Raw genomic sequence first — 7409 nt, 5'->3', positions numbered from 1 at the left:
GCATTCGTGCTAGTGATTATCGGTAATCCGAAGAGCATTCGTGCTAGTGTGTATCCGGCTAAGTCCCGAAGAGCATTCGTGCTAGTGAGTATCCGGGCTAAGAATCCTGGGGGGGGGGAGGGGGGCCGGGGCAGCCGAAGAGCATTCGTGCTAGTGGTGTATCCGGGCTAAGTGGTCGGAAGGGAGCATTCGTGCTAGTGATGTATCCGGGCTAATCGAAGAGCATTCGTGCTAGTGATGGTATCCGGGGCTAGTGACGGCCGAGAGCATTCGTGCTAGTGAGTACGGGCTAAGTCCCGAAGAGCATCGGCTAGTGGTGTATCCGGCTAAGTCCGAATAGTGATATATCGGGCTAAGTCCGAAGAGCATCGTGCTAGTGATGTATCCGGGCTAAGTTCGAAGAGCATTCGTGCTAGTGATGTATCCGGGCTAAGTCCCGAAGAGCATTCGTGCTAGTGATGTATCCGGGCAAGTCCCGAAGAGCATTCGTGCTAGTGATGTATCCGGGCTAAGTTCCGAAGAGCATTCGTGCTAGTGATATATCCGTGCTAAATCCGAAGAGCAATCATGCTGGTGACGAGTATTCGGGCCTTCGTGCCTAGTAGGCTTCGTGCCGGTAATTTGAGCAAAGTTTAAGTGCTCACTACTATACAAATTCAAATTTAAACGAGACAATATGTTTAAAAGTGTACATACATGATGTTTATAGACTTGGTTAAGTCATATCAATGTGTATTAACGAATGAATAAGAGCGCTATGTATGTGAATAATTAGAGGCACTGTGTGTGTGCGAATTTCTTTAACCGAGCACTATGAGTGCGAGATCGGTCAGTGGGCACTAAGTGTGTGAAGTGGAATTCAAGTAAGACCTCGTTTGGGACGAAGGCATTGATTTTAGATAGTGTGTAAGACCATGTCCGGGACATGGCATCGGCTCGATATGTGAGAAGATGTAAGACCATATCTAGGATATGGCATTGTAAGAGCTATATGTGCTATTGCTGAATGGACACTATTTTGTTAATCTTGTTCAAGAAATTATTTGGTTAAGTTTCGACATTCGAAAGTTTGAAAGAATTTTTGATGAATGTTGATAATTTTGGATATACGAGTTATGCGCTAGAATAAATCACATGCCAGTGTATTTTATTAGGCTTTATGCCTATTTGACTGTATACGGGTAACGTTAACTATGAATGAATGTGCTAAATGAACTAAATGTTCAGGTACGTGGAAGTTGACTTTTCTTTTGGAAATGAGTTAAGTCGAACATTGAGTATATGTGTACTTTCGGTTGGGTTACAGCTTATACGTGGATGAAATTGTGGGTTACAAATATGTGGGTTGATGATGTGAATTATACATGTTAATATGTGCTTAATGTGTGTTTGAAATGCATATATGAATTAAATTAAGTGATTATTGCTTATGAAATCAAGAAAATGAGATATTTGTGCATACTTGTAGAAATGTTTATGTATTTGTTTTAAGATAAGAAAATGACTTTATAGACCGATGTGAAATCAATAATGAATTACAATTGCTATCAATGAGCTAATGTCTTTGTGGATATAATTCAAGAAGAAGACGTTATCCTAAACTATGCATCGGTAGAAATTTTCGGGGACGAAAATTTCTTAAGGGGGGGAGAGTTGTGACACCCCTAATTTGACCCTAGTCGAAAAGTGGTTTCGGGACCACAAAATCAAGTCATAAAAATAATTAGCCGTCATATTTTATGACTATTATATGTGAATATGAATGTGTGAAAGTTTTAAGCTTTGATTTAGTAAATTGCATGTGAATTTAGTCGATGGGACTTATGTGTGACACTTTTAAAATGTGATAGTTAATCTATAAGGCTCAATTAGTGCATGTCATATGAATAAAGGGTTTGCATGTCAAATATCCCTTATGAATGAGTAGTGGCCGGCCATGGATGGGTCATTGAGGATAATATGAATCTTTTATTAGCACTATGAGTTTAGAAAATAAAAGAATGAATTAAGAATGATAAAACATGAGGTGAGTGGGAGGAGAAACCAAAGTTGTCTCCCCTTACTCCCCATTGCCGTGACTTGTGAAAGGGGAGGAAAAACAAAATCCTTTCTTTGTTGTTCATCATGGCCGAATAGAAGAAACAAAGGAGGGGAAGAATTTTGGTCACTTGAGTCATTAAAAAAAGGTTAGTATATTATGTCAAATTGTGAAATTTGATCTTGTTTTAGGTAAATAATCATGACTCTTACTTAGCCCATGCTAAAAATTTGTAATTTTGATGGATGATTGGAGCATTCGGCTAGGGTATAAAGGAAAGAACACCAAAGGCACTCGGTCATTTGGTGTTGGGAATTAAGGTGAGATTTCATGTATTTTATTTTTAATATTTGCGAATGTTGTTAGTTTTGAAGCTCACAACATGACCCATATGTTAATTTTTGTGAATTTATTTCATAAAGCATTCGGTCATGGCTTCAAGGATTAGATTGTGGATGTTTTGATGATAAGTGTTTATGGATGAGGATAGACTAATTAAATTTGCTATGAGGGGCAAGTTTGAGTAAAATATCATTCGGTTATTAAAGTGAAGTATGAAACTTGTGCTTAATTGTGGAATGCTATAATTAAATTGCTAATATATGTTTATATACTTGCCGAATTTGAATTAAGGTGAAAGACGAGGTAAAGAATGAGTTTGAGTTGAAAATTTATAATTGTAATTAAATTGATAGCATATATTTATATATTAGCCAAATATGTGCTAAATGAGAAATGAAATGAAGGATTAAGTTTGATATTATTTGAGTGGTCTCAAGTATTGAAGCAAGCCCATGGCAAAATCTAGTTAATGGAAAAAGATGACATTCGGCCAAGGAAGTTTTGTGATAGTATTTTTGGCTAAGGATGCTTTGTATGTTATGCATGATGTTTAATGTCTGATGAACAAGTAGTCATTAAATGAGGCTAAGCTTGTGAAATTATGAGTTGGATGAATATATATATATGCATTCGACAATGTGTAAAATATTGATTGTTTTAAATGGTTCGTAGTTAAGTGGAAATGGAAGCTTGATAAAAAAAAAATTGTTAAGGATGAGTAAGAGGTATGTGCATTCGGCCATTAAACATGTGCTTAATTGTTGATGAATGGTTGTAAAGAAAATACATATAGGTCAAATATAGCCTTGGATAAGAAGATTTTTATGTATTGAATTTGTAACATGGTTATGCCGATTGTGAACATGTGATAAAGAATTATTCAAATGGTTGTTTAAATAATATTCGGTTTATTAGTATATGCATAATTAGTTAAAGTGTAAACTTTGCATGTGTATTAAAGGTTTTTATGTGATATTCAGCCTTGGGAAATCTAAGCTTATAAAGGTTTGAATGTTAATTGGGTTGTCTCTTTAATGGCCGAATGTGCTAAAAGCTAATGCATGATTTAGTTTAATCGATGTAATGATACAAATTATAATATAATCGAATGTGGTTTTACACAATAGTGATGTGATAAGTTTAAATTTGGTTCATTAGCTCAAGAACTCAAGGAAACAAAGTCGGATCGTGGAAAAAGGAAAATTGGTCGAATAGTCGGAATTGACGTACATTAGCAATCGAGGTAAGTTTTAAGTATTAATGCCTATAATGTGATTGAGTATGATATGTTAAGCACATATTAAAAGAATCATAACTCTATTGTAAATCTTTATGCATATAGCCTAATGGTTATTATGAAGTATAGGTAAGTTATTGATATGATATGTTGCCAAATGGATATGATATTATGAAGTGCTGAAAGGATATGTTAGAAGAGTAAAATTGTGATAAACCTGCTCAGGACAGCAGCAGTAACATGAATTCAGAAAATCACCATAAATTCATGGATTTGAATTAGAGGCTGAATGAGACATGAAATTAAAGCTTAATGAGTCTAGTTTCTTATAAAAGAAACCGTGTAAACAAAGGAATTTCTGATAATGAGAAATTTGATTCGTAGTGAAGAGTGGTCAGATTAGTCAAACAGTGAAACAGGGGAAAACTTAAGAAAAATCTGGTGTTGATTGGCCCAACCTAAAATTCTGGAAATTTCATGGATGGAAGATATACGAGTCTATATTCAGGAAAAATTAACGGCAAGTGATTTGGAGTTTTGTAGCTCCATTTATAAACAATTTAGTGACCATTGCTCAGGAAAAACAGCTCGTAGTGAATATGTGATGTTGTTGTAAACATGGATAAAACTTGTTTTAGTTACTCATAAGCTATTGATTAAACCCATACTTGAATTCTAAATCGTGATATTGTAAGCTTATGATAATTCGAATATGAAATGATAGTATGGCGTAAAATTGAATTATTCATTGGAAAGTGATGGATGTAGATTCGGTCAAGCCCAAGTCTGTACATGATAGTATATGTGGTATGTGAAGTCTAATTGAATAAATGTGAAAGTGTATATGTGTGAATAGGGCCGAATGGCCAATGTGATGAAAGTGAACATGTATATGTGTGATAAGGCCGAATGGCCAATGTGATGAATGTGAACATGTGTATGTGTGATAAGGCCGAGTGGCCAATGTGATGAATGTGAGCATGTGTATGTGAGATAAGGCCTAATGGCCGATGTGATGAATGTGAAAGTGTATAAATGTGATAAGTCCCGAAGGGCATTTGTGTCAGTACTATATCCGGGTTAAAACCCCGCAGGCTTTATGCGAGAATATTATCACTGATTAATGTTCGTAAGCTTCGTGCTCGTATTATATCCGGGCTCTAAAGACCCGATGACTGCGTGTGGGAATTTTGTCCGGGTAAGACTCGATAACTTCGTGTGGAGATTATGTCCGGGTAAGACTTCGTAATAAGAGTTGCTTATAAATATATTCAATGCGAAAGGTTAAACAGGTATGTACTCCAAGTCTATATGTGAGCTTGATTGCACTAAATCATAAGGTAGTTATGTGATGCATGTGAGAGCAATCTATGAGACTACTCTTATGAGTATGTGATATCGGATCAGTGTGAGAGGTGATGGGAAATCATACGATATATCTATGTCACATGAGCTCACTTTTACGTGAAAGTTTATCTGCCTATTGTATATGATGAGACGTGCGTATTCGGAAAAGGGATGGTATGCCCGAAGGAAGAGTGAAATAAAAATACGAACAACTATGTTATAATTTGATTGTTATCTATTGCCACTGCTTAAAACTTACTAAGCATTGTAATGCTTACTCCGTTTACTCTGTTTCCTCTGTTTTATAGATCTCATTGCGAAGCTACAGGCTCGGGGATCGTCAGCAACTAGTCACACTATCACTATCCACGGTTTGGTACTGCTATGTTTTGGATTGTCTTATGGCATGTATAAAATAGACTAGTGGCGGAAGAATATTTTGGTTAATGTATATAGCCATGCGAAAATGGCTTACATATGTTTGAGCATAATGTTATAATCATTTGGTATGGAATGGTTAATCACTATCATAATTTGTGCTATTCATGCTAAAGGGGCTAGTTGAATTATAGAAACTATTAAATAGGTAAAGTCTACCTTAAAGGCAGATGTTGGCAGCAGCAGTGATGTAGATTTGGAAAATCACTAAAAATAGTATGATTGGAATTAAACAATGAATAAATTATGTAAACGAACCTTGATGAATCTATTTTCATAGGGAAGTAACGAAACGATCATATGGACAGTATGTTAAGAGTTATTGAGGTTCTCGTGGGACAGGGCCAGAACGGTTTCTGGATTCCCTGTTCCGACTTTGGAGATTTATTATAAATTAACCAGAGATAATTAGGAGTCATGCTATATATGTACAGATTCCTCTCTGAGTCTAGTTTCTATAGAAACAAACGACATCAGTATTGAAGCTCTGTGCAGGGAGATATCCAATTCGTAATGCGCAAGGGTCAGTGTAGTCGATCCCTGTAACATGGGAGACTTTGACTAATAAACTGTACTAATTGGCCCGACCAAAAATTCTAGAAAAAAATATGTAGATGGGCATATGAGTCTAGTTTCAGGGAAAAATCACGAAACTGATTTTCGAGTTGTGAAACTCAAGATATGATTTTTAAAGCGACGATTACGCAGATTGGCAGTGTCTGGAAAATTTTTAAAAAAGTCTGTTAACACCTCGTGTTCGACTCCGGTGACGGTCTCGGGTTCGGGGTGTTACACATTTATGCATTGATCGATTAAACTTTAAGACATTAGGGAATCAAGTATGATAAGTTGATTTTTGAGAATTAAATATTTTTAGGTTGTTTCCCTGAGTTTAGATATTATCTTGAGTTGAAATTCACAAGTTTAAACATAAAAAAGCCATAATTTTTGTGAGATCTTGAACCTTTAGAGCATATGTTATTTCTTTCATGCTCACTTTTATTATGAGTATGTCAGTATTGATTTATTATTCTAGAACCTGCTTGATTATGCATGTCAAGACCACACCATTTGATTTGATATGTCGAGATGATAAAGGCACTTAGGTTTAACCCACTTACTCCACAAAAGCCTACCATCAAAATTAACCTTTAGTGAACCCCTTTGAGCCTAACAAGCCATTAATTAATTTACCCTCAATATTAACCCATAACCCATTATTGTTGAAATCCCCTAATTTGATCCTTATTTTGGTCGAGATTTGATTTGAATTAATTGCTTAGCTATGTTTTATTCTTCGTTGCAATAAATAAGTTCTATGTTATTTGACTTGTTCTTAAAAAAAAAATACTTACATACATATCAGTAGTAATTCGTCATTTTTGAGCTTAAGTGTTAATTCCATTTTCTGAGAAGAAGCTCACTTGTATTCAACTAATAATTAGTTATTTTTCCAGTTAGGTGATTTTTTCAATTCAATCTCGATTCTAACCTTTTCTTTTAGCTTGTGACCACACCCTTAACCAAAGCCACGTTATAACCCTCTAAAGACCTTTTGATTGATGTATCATCTCAATATATAGTGGTGGAGATTTGATTTTCATGCAAGCCTATGGTAATAACTTTTCATATTGACTAATGAGTGCTTTATTTATTGTCCTTAAATACCTCAAGTGATTTGAGTGAATATTTAGTGAGGATGTTAAAATCTATGATATTTTAAATCAAAGATAATCACTTAGATGAAGGGAGACACCTATGTTTTCGTGATAAAATGCTCAACTTGGAATGTTTGAAACTTTGATATTCTTCTAATTGAATTCTCAATGTATGATTACTTATGATTTATTTTGAGATATTATTGATAGAGATTATAGATTGAGAAGAATTTATTTTGATTGTAAGTTGAGGATTTTGCTTAAGGACAAGTAAACGCTTAAGTGTGGGGGTATTTGATAAACCGTAATTTATACATATTTTTATCCCACGCTTAGCACATTTATGGAT

The sequence above is a fragment of the Gossypium hirsutum genome, chromosome A06, assembly GCF_007990345.1.
Source record: "Gossypium hirsutum isolate 1008001.06 chromosome A06, Gossypium_hirsutum_v2.1, whole genome shotgun sequence".
Classification (NCBI taxonomy): domain Eukaryota; kingdom Viridiplantae; phylum Streptophyta; class Magnoliopsida; order Malvales; family Malvaceae; genus Gossypium; species Gossypium hirsutum.
The sequence above is the reverse complement of the archived record's forward strand: the minus strand, read 5'-3'. Positions refer to the sequence as shown.